General features: G+C 42.4%; 1 long non-coding RNA gene across 3 annotated transcripts in view; it reads right to left on the bottom strand.

Moving 5' to 3' along the window:
* LOC134757938 (uncharacterized) overlaps positions 1-19,248 on the bottom strand; it is a 99,178-nt gene that overhangs the window by 2,220 nt on the left and 77,710 nt on the right. For all 3 annotated transcript variants that reach the window (XR_010132594.1, XR_010132593.1, XR_010132595.1), the window contains one exon: positions 17,043-17,148. This is a non-coding gene — a long non-coding RNA (uncharacterized lncRNA). The remainder of the gene's footprint in view (positions 1-17,042; positions 17,149-19,248) is intronic.

Here is a 19,248-nt window from a genome sequence, read left to right as displayed (position 1 = left end):
CAATCTGGACTTTGGAGTCAAGCAGACACTTAGCTATATGATGTAGAACAAGCTACCTACCTCCTCTGTTTCTCAAATGTGAAAAGGAATTACACTTACGCAACTAAGGCTTTTCCTGAGAGAAAAAGGACAAGATATATTAGAGTGCCTGTCAGAGTAGGCACTCAAGAAATGATAGCTATTATTGATGTTCTGATTTGGGGCTTGAAATTTATGATCACATGGGGTTTATCTTATTAGTGTGATAATTCTCAACATTGGCCACACATTGAAATCACCTGGGGAGATTTAAATACTACCACCTGGGTGACACCCCCAGAGATTCTGATTTAATTGATCTGGGATGCAGCCTGAGAGTCAAGATTTCAAAAAGCTCCCCTCTCAGCTAGTCTGCCCCTCCCTCCCTCCCTTCCTTCCTTCCGTCTTCCACTGAACCAAAGGGCCACTGAACCACACAAGTTAAAAGCAACTTAAAGGATCTGGAGAGATTAATTTTTTTTCTACAGCTGAATTGCTTGCATCACAATTTAAGAGTAGAAAACAGCAGATAAAACAAAAACAGGGAGAATTATCACCCTGATATCTTTGCTTACTTTTGCTTCAGGTCAGAGAAAGCACTAAACCAATATTAAAAATGCCCTAGCTTCTTTCTTTCTTTAAGATGGAGTCTCCCTCTTTCGCCAGGCTGGAGTGCAGTGACATGATCTCAGCTCACTGCAACCTCCGCCTCCCGGGTTCAAGTGATTCTACCTCAGCCTCCTGAGTAGCTGGGACTACAGGCACGTGCCACCACACCCGGCTAATTTTTGTATTTTTAGTAGAGACGGGGTTTCACCCTGTTGGCCAGGATGGTCTCGATCTCCTGACCTCGTGATCCACCCGCCTCGACCTCCCAAAGTGCTGGGATTACAGGCGTGAGCCACTGCACCCAGCCGCCCTAGCTTCTTTCTAAGCTTCAGAACCTTTCGTAATGATACAGAACCAAAAGACAATCCAACCACAGGATCCTGAATGAGGCAGTCCAAGAAAAGCAGAGAAACCCATTTTTCCCCTTTCCCTTCCCTAATTGCAATTCTACAATGAAAATAATTCAGTCTGATCCTGGGATAGGTATTCAATGTACATTTCTTCTAAGGGTTTCCCAATGTGGTCATATAACTACACTAAAAAAAGAAAAAGAAACTAGTTAAATAAAACATTTTGAAAGTCTACTACTTTCTATTCAACATAAAGAAATCTTTTGGTGGGGGTGTGGTGGTGCACACCTGTAGTGCTAGCTACTAGGGAGGCTGGGGCCAGCCTGGGCAACATAGTGAGATCTCATCTCAAAAAAAATTTCTAAAGAGTCTTTCCACAGCCACCATGGAGACTAAATTCCAAGAACTTGCAGCAGTGAATAAGACGTGCAGGAAAAAGATTGTCCATAAAGCTGGAATTTCAGCCACTGTGCAAAATAATAAATGGAAAGCTTATTTGGGGATAAGGGTCTTGGGGGCCTTGACTCCCTTTAGCCACATTTCATTTTGCGTTCACTAAGCACTTTCTCTGGGCCTGGCACTTGCCAGGTAGTGTGAGGGATAGAAAAGGGGTTCTTGTAGAAAATAATCTCAGTTGGTGGCTGTGCTACACATCACTATTGATGTAGATGTCAAAGTCGGAGACCTGGAAATCACCCTTAACTCCTCCCTCTTTTGCACCCACATCTTGTCAGTTAATAGCTTTTGAATCCCTCTCCTCCATATCTGTCTATCTCCACAGCCATGGGATATTAAGCCACTCCCTCTTCATCTCTCACTTAACCGTTTGTTGACTTCTCTCCCTACCTCCAGTCTTCCTCTCAAATCCATTCTCTACTCTGTCAATGTGATTGTGATATTTCCAAGCCACAAAATTTGATTGTCATGCCCTTAAAAACCTGGCCGGGCATGGTGGCGCAAGCCTGTAATCCTAGCGCTTGGGGAGGCCAAGGCGGGCGAATCACCTGAGGTAGGGAGTTCGAGACCAGTCTGGCCAATATGGTGAAACCTTGTCTCTACTAAAAATACAAAAGTTAGCTGGGCATGGTGGCAAGCGCCTATAGTCCCAGCTACTTGGGAGGCTGAGGTAGGAGAATCGCTTGAGCCCGGGAGGTGGAGGTTGCAGTGAGCCGAGATCATGCCACTGCACTCCAGCCTGGGTGACAGAGCCAGACTCTGTCTCAAAAAAAAAAAAAAAAAAAAAAAAAAAATTCCCCATAGCAAAAGTACTCAAGCCCTGGAGTGTATTAGGAACTGGTTAAGCCATTAGAAATACAGATCAACAGGGATTCTGACCCACAGGCTCTTGGATAGTCCCTGGACATCAGATTTCTTGGTTTTAGTTGATGTTAAATAATTGCCGCAAGTGAATCTGATGCACGTCCAAGCTTTATCTGGCAAAAATTCCAACTCCTGGCCAGGTGTGGTGACTCCTGCCTATAATCCCAGTGCTTTGTGAAGCTGAGGTGAGAGGATTACTTGACGCCAGAAGTTTGAGACCAGCCTGAGCAACATAGTAAGACCCTGTCTCTACAAAAAAAAAAAAAAAAAAAAAAAAATTAATTAGCTGGGCATGGTGGTACATTCCTGTAGTCTTAGCTACTCTGGAGGCGGAGGTGGGAGGATCGCTTGAGCCCAGGAGTTCAAGGTTACAGTGAGCTATGATGGCACCCCTGCACTCGAGCCTGGGTGACAGAGTGAGACCCTGTCTCTAAAAAATAAAATAATTACAACTCCTTAGTGTTGGCACACAAGGCCCCCCAGGGTCAGGTCATGACCTACTCCTTCAGGCCTTGTTCCTGCCAGTCTACACCTTAAATTTTAAACTCCGAAAACCCCAAGTTATCTAGAGATATTTATATGCCATGCCTTGCTCAGTTGTCAACTTTACCTTCTACTTTTAAGATTCAGTCTTCCCTCAAAACATAAGACACATCTCTATCACTTCCTAGAGAAAAGTCTTTCCTTCCCTCTTTCACTCTCCCCAAGTGAGCTAAGTGCCCTCCTCTGTGCTTTCACAAAACCCTGGGCTTCAATGTATCAGGTTCTGCACTGCCATGCATGGAGATGACCCATTTAAGGGTCTTCTCTCTTAAGACTATAGCCTTCAGGCTAGGAATTAAGTCTTAATCTTATGCCCCCAGTGCTTAGCATAGTGTTGGGCACATTATAAGTGGACAATGCATATTTGTTAAACTGAAGTATTTAAATTAACTGCTTAGCAATGTAAGCTCCATGAGGATCAGGATTTTTATCCCTTTATAGTTTTGCTCACCACTAAAACCCCAGCCCCTACAGCAGAGCCTGGCACACAGTTGACGTTCAATATGTACTTACTGAATGAATGAATGGTGGGACTTTGGAGAAGGCATCATAGAGTAAAGTTCTATAAAGCTGGGTTCAGACACATTTGAGGATTGGAGACAACTATTCCAGAGAGAGGAATAAAGTTCCCATAAAGGCCTAAAAAAACACTCAAAGCCCTGGCAGTTTTAAGGAACAGTAAGAACCATGACAGAGGGATTGGAGCATTAAAAGTGTAAGATAGAGAATTAAGGGAGCACTAAAGAGGGCATATATGCCTCTACTCCTAGGCACTTGGGAGGCTGCAGTGGGAGGATTATCTGAGCCCAGGAGCTCGAGGCTGCAGTGAGCTATGATAGCACCACTGCGTTCCAGCATGGGTGACAGAGTGAGATCCTCTTTTTTTTTTTTTTTTTTTTTGAGATAAGTCTCGCTCTTGTCCCCCAGGTTCGAGTGCAATGGCTTGATCTCAGCTCACTGCAACCTCTGCCTCCCAGGTTCAAACAATTCTCCTGCCTCTGCCTCCCATGTAGCTGGGATTAAGGCGCCTGCCACCACACCTGGCTAATTTTTGTATTTTTTAGTAGAGACGGGGTTTCACCATGTTGGCCAAGCTGGTCTCGAACTCCTGACCTCAGGCGATCTGCCTCGGCCTCCCAAAGTGCTGGGATTACAGGCGTGAGTCGCCGTGCCCGGCCTAATTTTTTTTTTTTTTATAGGAGAAAAGACTGCAAGAGTAGATAAGGGGGCCAGATATTGCATGCCCAGTTAAGAAGTTTGGATTTGACCATGTGGGCAACTGGGAGCCAGTGAAGATACATAAGCCAGAGAATAAGACAATCAAATTTGTATTTCAAGATGATGATGATAATAATTAGCTTTTACTAAATTATATGCCTGTCTCTGAGTTACAGGCTTCACATGTGTGATGACATTCAGTTGTGCTTTTTTGAGGCAGGTACTATTATTTTCCCCATTCCACAAGGAAATGGAGGCTCAAAGAGGTGAAGTGACTTGCCTTATAATACATACCCAATAAATAGCAGATAGGAGTCAAAGCCGATTTTGCCCTTGATTGTTCTAGGAAAGATATCAATATGGGCTGACGTGACCAGAAACCACTTTGTGCAGAAAGACCTCAAAAAACAAGCAGCAGTTAGACATGAAAAGGTAGAGAGACCAACCCAGGCATGAGATGCCAGAGACCGTGAAATGCACAACACAAGAATGCCAGAGAATGCAGCTTCTGATTACCTCTGGGGGAATAGAACACCTCTTTAAGAGGAAACTTTCTGTTGAAACTTTTTAGTATGGTACTCAAAACTAGAATAATACTGAACACCACAAGGCCCATAGTTAGTCTATAACTACTTGCACTGAGTAAAAGAACAGGACCCAGAGGTTTTCTGTATCCTTAAGAATAGGGATGACTGTGTCCTGTTCTCCTACAGAACCTACCACTTTCTTCGGTCCATAAATGTAAACTGAGATCAAAATAAGCTGGAATTGAGAACGTAATGGAATTATTCCAGAGGTTACACTAGCCTTGACTCCCTGTATCCCAGAATCATGTAGTAAAACAGAAAGGATGTTTTTTTTAAAGAAGGGTTGAAGGGGCATGGGAAAGACCAGAGATATTCTATTGTCATCCTTTATTCCTGAGGGTGATATTGTATTGCTTTACATGCACCAGTCTTAGTTCCCCCAGTTAAGAGCAGTCCACTTGGTCAAATAGAGGACTACAGAGCAGATTTTGGAGGCACCCTTTAGTTGTTGGTTTGGCTCTAGCTCGAGAAAGTGCCTCTTGAGGAGGACGTAGAGAGTTGTACTTTGAAAGAATGAGCTTTGAGGTCAGACAAACCTGGATTTGAATGAATCATGGCTCTACCACTTACTGGCTGAGTGACTGTGAACAAGTCAATCTCTCTGGGCTTCAGTTGGCAATTGTAAAAATTAAGTGAGATAAATGTGTGCAAATAGCTGGCACATAATCAACTCAATAAAAATAGTATTATATCTTAATGTTTCCTTATTCTCAATTAATATGTTACCAAGCCCATAGAAGATGCTTAATACTTACTGGTTGGTTAACAATCAGCATTAATATATTTTTATCTCTTTTTGAACTTTCAGCCTTTAAAACTGAAGATTTTAATAAGGTAGAGCTAGCAACTTGGTATAATAAAACACAAAAGGCCCCTTATAGCTAACATTTGTGTGTTAATTGGACATTTCCTTCAGTATACTATATTTCATCTTGCTCTGTGTGAAAACATGAAATCTTTAATTTAGTGATAAAATACTACACAGTAGACTGTCCCAAAATATACTGAACTTCATTAGCTTCTTTTAATGAATAAAAATATATTCAAAGCACAGACAGTGAGAAAGCCAACAGAAAAGCACTCTTCATTTGGCTAATACTTCTTCTGGGTCTTAAAATCTCTTTGTAACACACTGGCTTCAGTCACTGCCCAGTGATTGGTGGTACAGGGTCTCAGACTCTCAACATAATCTCTCAAAATGATCAAAAATGTATTCTGAAAATAGCATTAACTCCCAAGTAAATGTAAGGTTCAAAAATAGTTCACTCTAGACCAGGATTTCTTGACAGCAGTGCTATTGACGTTTTAGGCCAGATAATTCTTTGTTGTGGAAGCTGTCCGGCACACTGTGGGATATTTGGTGGTGTCCCTGATGTCTATTCACTACATGTCATTAGTATCCTCCCAGTCATGACAATCAAAAATGTCTCTATACAGTGCTAAATGTTCCCTGGGGTAGTGGGCAAATTGCCCCGGTTGAGAACCACTGCTCTAGAATAAGAGACTGCAGCTAAATGCAAACATTTTTAACTCCTTCCCTAAAATACAGAGCATTGTATAAAATATTTAATTTGCTACCCAATGGCAATGGCAGCCAATTTTTTTTTTTTTTTTGAGACAGAGTCTCGCTCTGTCACCCAGGCTGCAGTGCAGTGGCACAATCTCAGCTTACTGCAACCTCCGTCTCCCAGGTTCAAGCGATTCTGTCTCAGACTCCCAAGTAGCTGGGACTACAGGCGTGTGCCACCACACCCAGCTAATTTTTGTATTTTTAGCAGACACAGGGTTTTGCCATGCTGGCCAGGCTAGTCTTGAACTCCTGGCCTCAAGTCTTGAACACCTTGGCCTCTCAAAGTGCTGGGATTACAGGTGTGAGCCACCACACCCAGCCCAAAGTTTGTAATTAACTACAAATTCCATTATTATAGTACTAGACAGCTTTTAGGCTTTAAGACAAGGAAACCCAAGTGTTAGATCTTAATTGATTATTTTGATCTTAAGTCCATTATATCAAAATAGAAATATATTATTTTAGTTCACTTTCTTAAGATTTTAACTCATTTGTTGATATCTAAAACAAAATCCTGAATCAAATAAAAAATCACTATCCTCCAATCCAAGCACTTTGGGAGGCTGAGGAGGGCAGATCACCTGAGGTCAGGAGTTCAAGACCAGCCTAGCCAACATGGTTGAAACCCCGTCTCTACTAAAAATACAAGAAATAGCCAGGCATGGTGGTGGGCGCCTGCAATCCCAGCTACTCTGGAGGCTGAGCCAGGAGAATCACTTGAACCTGGGAGGCAGAGGTTGCAGTGAGCCGAGATCGTGCCACTGCACTCCAGCCTGGGCGATAGAGACGCCGTCAAAAGAAAGAAAGAAGAGAGAAAGGAGAGAGAGAGAGAGAGAAAGGAGAGGGGGGGGGAGAGAGAGAGAGAAAGAAAAGGAAGAAAGAAAAGGAAGGAAGGAAGAAAAGGAAGGAAGGAAGAAAAGGAAGGAAGGAAGAAAAGGAAGGAAGGAAGGAAAAGAGGGAAGGAAAGGAAAGGAAAAGGAAGAAAAAAAGAAAAGAAAGAAAACTAATTAGGATTTGGGGCAAGTCATCCAACCTTAATTGAAATTCATTTGCATTTATCTATAAAAATATAAAATTTCACTCCTGGTACCCTTTCTTGGTATGCTGTGGTTTATCCTCCCTATTCCTGTCCCTTGAGTCATATTTCGGCTTTTCATTACACATCTGTAAGTGTGCTACCAAATAAAAATTGGGTAGAGGAACACCAGCCAGAATATGTATCACTTCCTTTTGCTCCAAAACCGAGAGGAAGAAACCAATGGGGTGCCATTTTAGACATGCTGCATGAACAAAAAAGAAAATTGCTTTTTCTTTCTTTTTTAAAATAATACCCAATGCCAGGCAAGGTCACAGCAGAAAGGCATTAAAAAAAAATTCATGTTTTTTTGACCCTGTCATCCCACTTCACAGACTATCTTAAGGAAATAATCCAAAATGGGGGAAAAAAACAAGTTCAATAGTGAAGAAATGGTTCAGCAAAGTTATCTGCCCAATATGCAGCCATAAACATGATAAATATGAAGGGTATATTGCAACATGGAAAAGTACTTACTATATAAACAAAGTGTCTTCCTACAGTCACAATACTCAATATTGAAAGGTGACAGATATCAATAGCACAGTGCAGTGGCTCACGCCTGTAATCCCAGCACTTTGGGAGGCCGAGGTGGGCAGATGACCTGATGTCAGGAGTTCAAGACCAGCCTGGCCAAAATGGTGAAACCCTGTCTCTACTAAACATAGGAAAATTAGCTGAGGCATGTTGGCGGGCGCCTGTAATCCTGGCTACTCGGGAGGCTGAGGCAGGAGACTCACTGGAACCCAGGAGGCAGAGGCTGCAGTGAGCCAAGATCATGCCACTGCACTCCAACCTGGGCGACAGAGCAAGATTCTGTCTCAAAAAAAAAGAAAGGTGACAGCTATTAAGTCCTGTACTTCTGCTGTGATGCTATGGATGAATTCAAGCACCAAAGGGGAATGTGGTGACCACAAGGAAGAGCTTCGAATGAATGCATAATTATTCTAAATAAGTTTGAATCAAGAAGCATGAGTAAGTGTGAAGTTCCTCAGCATGTTTTAAATGAGTAAGTATTGCTAATTTTAAAAATGTCCACAGGAAGAAAGGGTAATCACAAATTAATAATTGTACTTTCATGTACATCTATATTCTCAAGCCTAATTATTTAATTAAGGACTTCTTCCTCACAAGTGAAACATGAAAATAGGTAATAAGCCTTGCTTCCTGCTACGAACCTCAACATATAATGATAAAATATAAAGAAATGCCATTTAAGAGTCTGTAAGAAGACAGCTTCTTAAAGGACAGTTCTAGAAAACAGATGTCAAAATCACAGTTCTTTATTTTGTGTGTGTCATATGAACAGTACCCAGAATTTACTTTGGAGGTTTCTCATACCCATGATTTAATTTTAAAACTGATAGGCAAAAATGATCCCATGATGTTATCTCCTCTCTTCCATACTCCATGAAGTCAAGAAGAATATGGGCTTAGCACTCTGAAGGACACAAAACAGGCATACAGTGTAGTCCCTGCTCTCAAGGAGATGCCGATCTAGTTGGGGATACATGCTAAAAAAGTCAGGAGATGCCGGGCGCTGTGGCTCACGCCTGTAATCCCAGCACTTTGGGAGGCCGAGGCTGGTGGATCACGAGGTCAGTAGATCGAGCCTATCCTGGCTAACACAGTGAAACCCCGTCTCTACCAAATATGCAAAAAATTAGCCAGGCGTAGTGGTGGGCGCCTGTATTCCCAGCTACACAGGAGGCTGAAGCAGGAGAATGGCGTGAACCAGGGAGGCGCAGCTTGCAGTGAGCCGAGATCATGCCACTGCACTCCAGCCCTGGCGACAGAGCGAGACTCCGTCTCAAAAAAAAAAAAAAAAAAAAAAAAAAAAAGGCAGGAGACAAGCTTGAACTTAGTGAGTAGTTCATCTTTCAGAGGCTTAGAAAACACACTGAATAACGAGCAAGACCACATTATGGAAGCTCCCAACACCAAGGTGAGCTTAGACCTTGACGGAGGAGGAAATATGATGCTATTACAATTTTTGAATAGGAAAAATGGCATTATCACCCTGTTTTATTTTCATTTTATTTTTGAGGCAGGGTCTTGCTCTGTCACCCAGGCTGGAGTGCAGTGGCACCATCTTGGCTCACTACAGCCTTGATCTCCTGGGCTCAAGTGATCCAACCACTTCCTGAGTAACTGAGACCACAGGCACACACCACCATTCCTGATTATGTTTTTTAAAATATTTTTTTGTAGAGACAAGGTTTCATCATGTTGCCCAAGCTGGTTTCAAACCCCTAGGCTTAAGTGATCTGCCTGCCTTGGCCTCCCAAAGTGCCAGGGCTATAGAAATGAGCCACTGTGCCCGGCCTATTACACTGTTTAAACCCTTCAACTTCCCATCACTCCCACAATAAAACAAATTCCTTAATATCATTTACAAGATCCTCATAAGATGTTTCTTTCCTTTCCTTCCTGCCTGCTTCCCTCCCACCCTTTCTCTTCTCTTCTCTTCTTTGAGACAGGGTCTCACTCTGTCATCCAGGCTGGAGTGCAGCGGTTCAATGAGCATGGCTCACTGCAGCCTCAACCTCCCCGGTCTCAGGTGATCCTCCAAACTCAGCCTCCCAAGCAGCTGGACTACAAGCATGTGCCACCACACCCAGCTAATTTTTTGTAGAGACAGGGTCTCACCATGTTGCCCAGACTGGTCTCAAACTCCGGGGTGCAAGGGATCCTCTCACCTTGGCCTCCCAAAGTGCTGGGATTATAGGCATAAGCCACTGCACCCGTCCTATTCCATACCTTTCTAACTTCACTATTGCCACCTCCCTCCCTTGCCATGCTGGACTTTTCTGTGTTTTTTGAAGATGTCAAACTACTTCCCACTAAGGACTTCCAAACATGCTGCCACCTCTGCTTGGAACACTTGACCATCCACCTCTTCTTCAACATCACTTATTTCACAAAACTCACCAAACCCACAATTTTTCTTTAATATGTCTCCCTTCCACTAGAATAGAAGGGTCCATAAAAACAGGGAACCTTATCTGTCTTCTTCACCACTGTGTTCCCAACTCCTACACAGTGTCCAGCACAGTGTAAGCATTCTGTAAATATGAGTTGACCTGTTAAAAGTAATCTTGGAGCCAGGCGCGGTGGCTCACACCTGTAATCCCAGCACTTTGGGAGGCTGAGGCGGGTGGATCACGAGGTCAGGAGATCGAGACCATCCTGGCCAACATGGTGAAACCCCGTCTCTACTAAAGATACAAAAATTAGCTGGGTGTGGGGGTGTGCGCCTGTAGTCCCAGCTACTCAGGAAGCTGATGCAGGAGAGTCGCTTGAACCCGGGAGGTGGAGGTTGCAGTGAGCCGAGATCATGCCACTGCATTCCAGCCTGGGTGACAGAGCAAGATTCCGTCTCTCAAAAAAAAAAAAAAAAGTAATCTTGGACTGAATTGCACTATTTTTTTCCTTTTTTTTTTTAAATTATACTTTAAGTTCTGGGATACAAGTGCAGAACGTGCAGGTTTATTACATAGGTATACATGTGCCATGGTGGTTTGCTGCACCCATCAACCTGTCATCTACATTAGGTATTTCTCCTAATGCTATCCCGCCCCTTTGCCCCTCGCCCCACAACAGGCCCCAGTGTGTGATGTTCCCCTCCTTGTGCCCATATGTTCTCATTGTTCAACTCCCACTTATGAGTGAGAACATGCGGTGTTTGGTTTTCTGTTCCTGTGTTAGTTTGCTGAGAATGATGATTTCCAGCTTCATCCATGTCCCTGCAAAGAACATTAATTCATCCTTTTTTATGGTTGCATAGTATTCCGTGGTATATATGTGCCACATCTTCTTTATCCAGTCTAACACTGATTGGCATTTGGATTGGTTCCAAGTCTTTGCTATTGTGAATAGTGCTGAAATTAACATATGTGTGCATGTGTCTTTATAGTAGAATGACTTATAATCCTTTGGGTATATACCCAGTAATTGGATTGCTGAGTCAAATGGTATTTCTGGTTCTAGATCCTTGAGGAATTGCCACATTGTCTTCCACAATGGTTGAAATAATTTACACTCCACCAATGGTGTAAAAGCATTCCTATTTCTCCACATCCTCTCCAGCATCTGTTGTTTCCTGAGTTTTCAATGATCACCATTCTAACTGGTGTGAGATGGTACCTCATTGTGGTTTTGATTTGCATTTCTCCAATAACTAGAGATGATGAGCTTTTTTTCATATGTTTGTTGGCTGCATGTCTTTTTTTGAAGTGTCTGTTCATATACTTTGCCCACTTTTTGATGGAGTTGTTTGTTTTCTTCTTGTAAATTTAAGTTCCTTGTAGATTCTGGATATTAGACCTTTGTCAGATGGATTGATTGCAAAAATTTTCTCCCATTCTGTAGGTTGCCTGTTCACTCTGATGATAGTTTCTTTTGCTGTGCAGAAGCTCTTTAGCTTAATTAGATCCCATTTGTCAATTTTGGCTTTTGTTGCAATTGCGTTTGGTGTTTTAGTCATGAAGTCTTTGCCCATGCCTATGTCCTGAATGGTATTGCCTAGGTTTTCTTCTAAGGTTTTTATGGTTTTAGGTCTTACGTTTAAATCTTATACCATTTTGAGTTAATTTTTGTATAAGGTGTAAAGAGGAGTCCAGTTTCAGTTTTCTACATATGGCTAGCCAGTTTTCCCAACACCATTCATTAAATAGGGAATCCTTTCCCCATTGCTTTTGTCAGGTTTGTCAAAGATCAGATGGTTGTAGATGTGTGGTGTTATTTCTGAGGGCTCTGTTCTGTTCTATTGGTCTATATGTCTAGTTTGGTACCAATACCATGCTGTTTTGGTTACTGCAGCCTTGTAATATAGTTTGAAGTCAGGCAGTGTGATGCCTCCAGCTTAGTTCTTTTTGCTTAGAATTGCCTTGGTTATACAGGCTCATTTTTGGTTCCATATGAAATTTAAAGTACTTTTTTCTAATTCTGTGAAGAAAATCAATAGTAGCTCTTCATGATAGGAATAGCATTGAATCTATAAATTACTTTGGGCAGTATGGCCATTTTCACGATATTGATTCTTCCTATCTATGAGCATGGAATGTTTTTCTATTTGTTTGTGTCTTCTCATATTTCCTTGAGCAGTGGTTTGTAGTTCTCCTTGAAGAGGTCCTTCACATCCCTTGTAAGTTGGATTCCTAGGTATTCTATTCTCTTTGTGGCAGTTGTGAATGGGAGTTCCCTCGTGATTTGGCTGTTTTTGCTGTATAGGAATGCTTGTGATTTTTGCACATTGATTTTGTATCCCGAGACTTTGCTGAAGTTGCTTAACAGCTTAAGGAGTTTTGGGGCTGAGACGATGGGGTTTTCTAAATATACAATCATGTCATCTGCAAAGAGAGACAATTTGACTTCCTCTCTTCCTATTTAAATACGCTTTATTTCTTTCTCTTGCTTGATTGCCCTGGCCAAAACTTCCAATACTATGTTGAATAGGAGAGGCGAGAGAGGGCATCCTTGCCTTGTCTCAGTTTTCAAACGGAATGTTTCCAGCATTGGCTGTGGGTTTGTCATAAATAGCTCTTAATATTTTGAGATACATCCCATCAATACCTAGTTTATTGAGTGTTTTTAGCATGAAGCGGTGTTGAATTTTGTCAAAGGCCTTTTCTGCATCTATTGAGATAATCACGTGGTTTTTGTCATTGGTTCTGTTTATGTGATGGATTGCGTTTATTGATTTGCATATGTTGAACCAGCCTTGCATCCCTGGGATGAAGCCAACTTGATCGTGGTGGATAAGCTTTTTAATGTGCTGCTGGATTCTGCTTGCCAGTATTTTACTGAGGATTTTTGCATCGATGTTCATCAGGAATATTGGCCTGAAATTCTCTTTTTTTGTTGTGTCTCTGCCAGGTTATGGTATCAGGATGATGCTGGCCTCATAAAATGAGTTAGGGAGGAGTGCCTCTTTTTCTATTGTTTGGAATAGTTTCAGGAGGAATGGTACCGGTTCCTCTTTGTAACTCTGGTAGAATTTGGCTGTGAATCCGTCTGGTCCTGGGCTTTTTTTGGTTGGTAGGCTATTAATTACTGCGTCCATTTCAGAACTTGTTACTGGTTTATTCAGGGATTTGACTTCTTCCTGGTTTAGTCTTGGGAGGGTGTGTGTGTCCAGGAATGTATCCATTTCTTCTAGATTTTCTAGTTTATTTTAGTAGAGGTGTTTATAGTATTCTCTGATGGTAGTTTTTATTTCTGTGGGATCAGTGGTGATCTCCCATTTAACATTTTTTATTGTGTCTATTTCATTCTTCTCCCTTTTTTTATTATTCTGGCTAGTGGTCTGTCTATTCTGTTAATCTTTTCAAAAAACCAGATCCTGGATTCATTGACTTTTTTGGAAGGGTTTTTCGTGTCTCTCTCTCCTTCAGTTCTGCTCTGATCTTAGTTATTTCTTGGCTTCTGCTAGCTTTTGAATTTGTTTGCTCTTGCTTCTCTAGTTCTTTTAATTGTGATGTTAGGGTGTCGTTGATCTTTCCTGCTTTCTCTTGTGGGCATTTAGTGCTATAAATTTCCCTCTAAACACTGCTTTAGCTGTGTCCCAGAGATTCTGGTACATTGTGTCTTTGTTCTTAGTGGTTTCAAATAACTTATTTCTGCCTTAATTTCATTATTTACCCAGGAGTCATTCAGGAGCAGGTTGTTCAGCTTCCAAGTAGTAGTGCAGTTTCGAGTGAGTTTCTTAATCCTGAGTTCTAATTTGATTGCACTGTGGTCTGAGAGACTGTTTGTTGTGATTGCTGTTCTTTTGCATTTGCTGAGGAGTGTTTTACTTCCAATTATGTGGTCGATTTTAGAGTAAGTGCGATGTGATGCTGAGAAGAATGTATATTCTGTTCATTTCGGTGGAGAGTTCTGTAGATGTCTATCAGGTCTGCTGGGTACAGAGGTGAATTCAAGTCCTGAATATCCTTGTTAATGTTCTGTCTCGTTGATCTGTCTAATATTGACATATGGGGTTAAAGTCTCCCACTATTATTGTGTGGGAGTCTAAGTCTCTTTGTAGGTCTCTAAGAACTTGCTTTATGAATCTGGGTGCTCCTGCATTGGGTGCATATATACTTAGGATAGTTAGCTCTTGTTGCATTGATCCCTTTACCATTATGTAATGCCCTTCTTTCTCTTTTTTGATCTTTGTTAAAGTCTGTTTTATCAGAGACTAAGATTGCAACGCCTGTTTTTTTTTGTTTGTTTGTTTTGCTTTCCATTTGCTTAGTAAATCTTCCTCCATCCCTTTATTTTGAGCCTATTTGTGTCTTTGCATGAGATGGGTCTCCTAATTACAGCACACCAATGGGTCCTGACTCTTAAACCAATTTACCAGTCTGTGCCTTTTAATTGGGGCACGTAGCCTGTTTATATTTAAGGTTAATATTGTATGTGTGAATTTGATCCTGTCATTATGATACTAGCTGGTTATTTTGCCCATTAGTTGATGCAGTTTCTTCATAGTGTCGATGGTCTTTACATTTTGATATGTTTTTGCAGTGGCTGGTACCACTTTTTCCTTTCCATATTTAGTGCTTCCTACAGGAGCTCTTATAAGGTAGGCCTGTTGGTGACAAAATCCCTCAGCATTTGCTTGTCTGTAAAGGATTTTATTTCTCCTTCACTTGTGAAGCTTAGAGTTTGGCTGGATATGAAATTCTGGGTTGAAAATTCTTTTAAGAATGTTGAATATTGGCCCCCACTCTCTTCTGGCTTGTAGGGTTTCTGCAGAGAGATCTGCTGTTAGTCTGATGGGCTTCCCTTTGTGGGTAACTCGACCTTTCCCTCTGGCTGCCCTTAACATTTTTTTCCTTCATTTTAACCTTGGTAAATATGGCAATTACGTGTCTTGGGGTTACTCTTCTTGAGGAGTTATCTTTGTGGTGTTCTCTGTATTTCCTAAATTTGAATGTTGGCCTGTCTTGCTAGGTTGGGGAAGTTCTCCTGGATAATATCCTGCGGAGTGTTTTCCAACTTGGTTCCATTCTCCCCATCACTTTCAGGTACAGCAATCAAACGTGGGTTTGGTCTTTTCACATAGTCCCATATTTCCTGGAGGCTTTGTTTGTTCCTTTTCATTCTTTTTTCTCTAATCTTGTCTTCACACTTTATTTCATTAAGCTGATCTTCAATCTCTGATGTCCCTTCTTCTGTTTGATTGATTCGGCTATTGATAGTTGTGTATGCTTCACGAAGTTCTTGTGCTGTGTTTTTCAGCTCCATCAGGTCATTTATGTTCTTCTCTAAACTGGTTATTCTAGTTAGAAATTCCTCTAACCTTTTATCAAGGTTCTTAGCTTCCTTGAATTGGGTTAGAACATGCTCCTTTAGCTCAGAGGAGTTTGTTATTACCCACCTTCTGAAGGCCTACTTCATCAAACTCATTCTCCATCCAGTTTTGTTCCCTTGCTGGCAAGGATTTGTGATCCTTTGGAGGAGAAGAGGCATTCTGGTTTTTGGAGTTTTCAGCCTTTTTGTGCTGGTTTTTCCTCATCTTCGTGGATTTATTTACCTTTGGTCTTTGATGTTGGTGACCTTCAGATGGGGTTTTTGTGTGGACATCCTTTTATTTGATGTTGATGCTAGTGTTTTCTGTTTGTTATTTTTCCTTTTAACAGTCAGGCCCCTCTTCTGCAGATCTGCTGGAGTTTGATGGGGGTCCACTTCAGACCCTGTTTGCCTGGATATCACCAGTGGAGGCTGCAAAACAGCAAAGATTGCTGGCCTGCTCCTTCCTCTGGAAGCTTCATCCCAAAGAGGCACCTGCCAGATGCCAACCGGAGCTCTCCTGTATGAGGTGTCTGTTGACCCCTGCTGGGCGGTGTCTCCCCGTCAGGAGGCTCGGGGGTCAGGGACCCACTTGAGGAGGCAGTCTGTCCCTTAGCAGAGCTCCAGCACTGTGCTGGGAGATCTGCTGCTCTCTTCAGAGCCAGCAGGCAGGAATGTTTAAGTCTGCTGAAGCTGCGCCCATAGCTGCCCTTTTCCCCAGGTGCTCTGTCCCAGAGAGATGGGAGTTTTATCTATAAGCCCCTAACTGGGGCTGCTCCCTTTCTTTCAGAGATTCCCTGCCCAGAGAGGAGGAATCTAGAGAAACAGTCTGGCTACCATGGCTTTGCGGCACTGCGGTGGGCTCCGCCCACTCTGAACTTCCCAGCAGCTTTGTTTATACTGTGAGGGTAAAACTGCCTACTCAGGCCTCACTAATGGTAGACACTGCTCCCCCACCAAGCTTGAGCTTCCCAGGTCGACTTCAGATTGCTGTGCTGGCAGCAAGAATTTCAAGCCAGTGGATCTTAGCTTGCTGGGCTCCATGGGGGTGACATCTGCTGAGCAAGACCACTTGGCTCCCTGGCTTCAGCCCCCTTTCCAGGGGAGTGAACAGTTCTGTCTTGCTATTGTTCCAGGAGCCACTGGAGTACAAAAAACACACTCCTGTAGCTAGCTTGGTCTCTGCCCAAATGGCCACCCAGTTTTGTGCTTGAAACCCAGGGCCCTTGTGGTGTAGGCACCCGAGGGAATCTCCTGGTCTGTGGGTTAGGAAGACCGTGGGAAAAGCATAGTATCTAGGCCAGAATGCACCATTCCTCACGGCAAGGTCCCTCACGGCTTCCCTTGTCTAGGAGAGGGAGTTCCCCAACCCCTTGTGCTTCTTGGGTGAGACGATGCCCCAACCTGCTTCTGCTTGCCCTCTGTGGGCTGCACCCACTGTCTAGCCAGTCCCAGTGAGATGAGCCGGGTACCTCAGTTGGAAATGCAGAAATCACCTGCCTTCTGTGTTGATCTCGCTGGGAGCTGCAGACTAGAGCTGTTCCTATTCGGCCATCTTGCCCGGGAACTCAAATTGCACTATTATAAGAAGAAAAAAATAAGTTCATCTGAAAGCAGGTTAGCATGAAAAGTGTGTTAGAAAAAGAGAGACTAGAGTTCAGCAAACCAAGTAAGAGGCTACTGCAATGATCCAAGGACAAAGAAATAAAGGCCTGGATAAAGACTGCAGGAGTATGAAAAGGAATAAATGGCAACAAGAGGTTTCTAAGAATAAATAGGGAAGTTATGATTGATTACTATCAATCATGGAAGGTGATATGGTTTGGTTGTGTCCTACCCAAATCTCACCTTGAATTGTAGTTCCCATAATTCCCATGTGTCATGGGAGGGACTCAGTGGGAGGTAATTGAATCATGGTGGTGGTTACCTCCATGCTGTTCTCCTGATAGTGAGTTCTCATGAGATCTGATGATTTTATAAGGGGCTTTTCTCCCACTTCACTCTGCACTTCTCCTTGCTGCTGCCATGTGAAGAACGTGTTTGCTTCCCTTTCCACCATGATTGTACATTTCATGAGGCCTCCCCAGCCATGCAGAGCTGAGTCAATTAAACCTCTTTCCTTTATAAATTACCCAGTCTCGTGTATGTCTTTATCAGCAGCGTGAGAATGGGCTAATACAGAAGGGCTATGTTAAGAATTTATTCAAAATAGGTCAAGGAGATCAGAGATTAGTGATGATAGTCAAAGAGAGAAAGAAATTAAGTCAAGTCAGTTTGTAGAGAAGGAAGTGCTAACTTCATTTTGGGAGCATGGTGAGTTTGCAGTACCAGTGGGACATGGAAATGTTCAGAATTCAGCCAGATAGAGACTATGGTTAGAAATACAGGTTGGGGAGCAGTCAGCATTGACGAGATAAGTGAAGCCATGTGAATGAGCTCTAAAAGGGAGAGTATAGAAAGGAAGTAATGAAATACTGATAGAAGCTAGAGTTAAGTGACAGGAAGAGGAGGGAAAACAAGAAAAGACACAGAGTGGTACAAGGAGAATCATCCAAACGATGTTAAAATGACTTCACAAAATAGATGTTGAGTGGTATTAAATAAAGAAATCAAAGAAGGCAAAGACTAGGAAAAGTCATTTAATTTGGTAAGAGATCACCCTTTGAGAGGCAGTGTTCAATGTGGTGTGGTGACAGAATCTAGAATGCAGATGCTGGAGCCAAGGAACAGAAAAAGATTTTTGTAGACAATGTGACTATTCAAGAGTACATCTGTTTTAAAAGAAGCTGTTGTAATATAAGACCCCAGAAAAAGGCAACCTGAGTCAAAGTGTTAGATAATGAGGAAAACATAAGTCTGAAATTATTGTGCTGCATACATCCAACCTGCATACTACACAAATGTAAAAGCTAGTTACTCACTGGGCAAGGTAGGAGGATCCAAAACAAAAGACACGAGGGATACAGACTGCATCTACACACAGTGATGTGGAGGACTCTCGCAAGCAATATAAAGGGCAAGAAACCAGCCACGAAAGAAATCAGACAGAAAAGAGTATTCTTATGTGGTGTTCGTAAATCTATTTACATACAACTCAAAGATGGGCCAAATTAATCTATTCTGTTACGGGCTGAGGTGACCAGGAATCACTTTGTGCAGAAAGACCTCAAAAAACAGGCAGCAGCAGTTCACGCCACATTGAACACTACCTCTCAAAGGGTGATTCTTGCAAAATTGAATGGCCTTTCCCTGGTCTTCACCCTCTTTTGCATCTTTAACACCACTCCACACCTATTCTGTGAAATCATTTCAACATCATTTGGATGATTCCCCTTGTACCACTCTATGCTTTTTCTTGCTTTCCCTCCTCTTCCTGTCACTTAACTCTAGTTTTTATCAGCGTATCAATCTTTCCTTCCTACACTCTCCCTTTTAGAGCCAAGTAAAGATAGTGGGTGCCCTGTGGAAAGCAAGCGGAGGTAAGTCCAACAGTGGCTGCAGGGCTGATAATCATGTACTGGTTATTGGTGGGGGTCCTAGTTACAAAGGTGTGTTCACTTTGTGATAACTCATCAAGCTGTACACTTATGATACATGCACTTTTCCATCTACATGCTTCAATTAAAAGTTTTCTTTTTAAAAAAAAAAGCATAAGGAGCCTACTCCTTGGACTAGAAT

The sequence above is a fragment of the Gorilla gorilla genome, chromosome X (assembly GCF_029281585.2).
Source record: "Gorilla gorilla gorilla isolate KB3781 chromosome X, NHGRI_mGorGor1-v2.1_pri, whole genome shotgun sequence".
In the NCBI taxonomy this organism is placed as follows: Eukaryota; Metazoa; Chordata; class Mammalia; order Primates; family Hominidae; genus Gorilla; species Gorilla gorilla.
The sequence above is the reverse complement of the archived record's forward strand: the minus strand, read 5'-3'. Positions and strand labels throughout refer to the sequence as shown.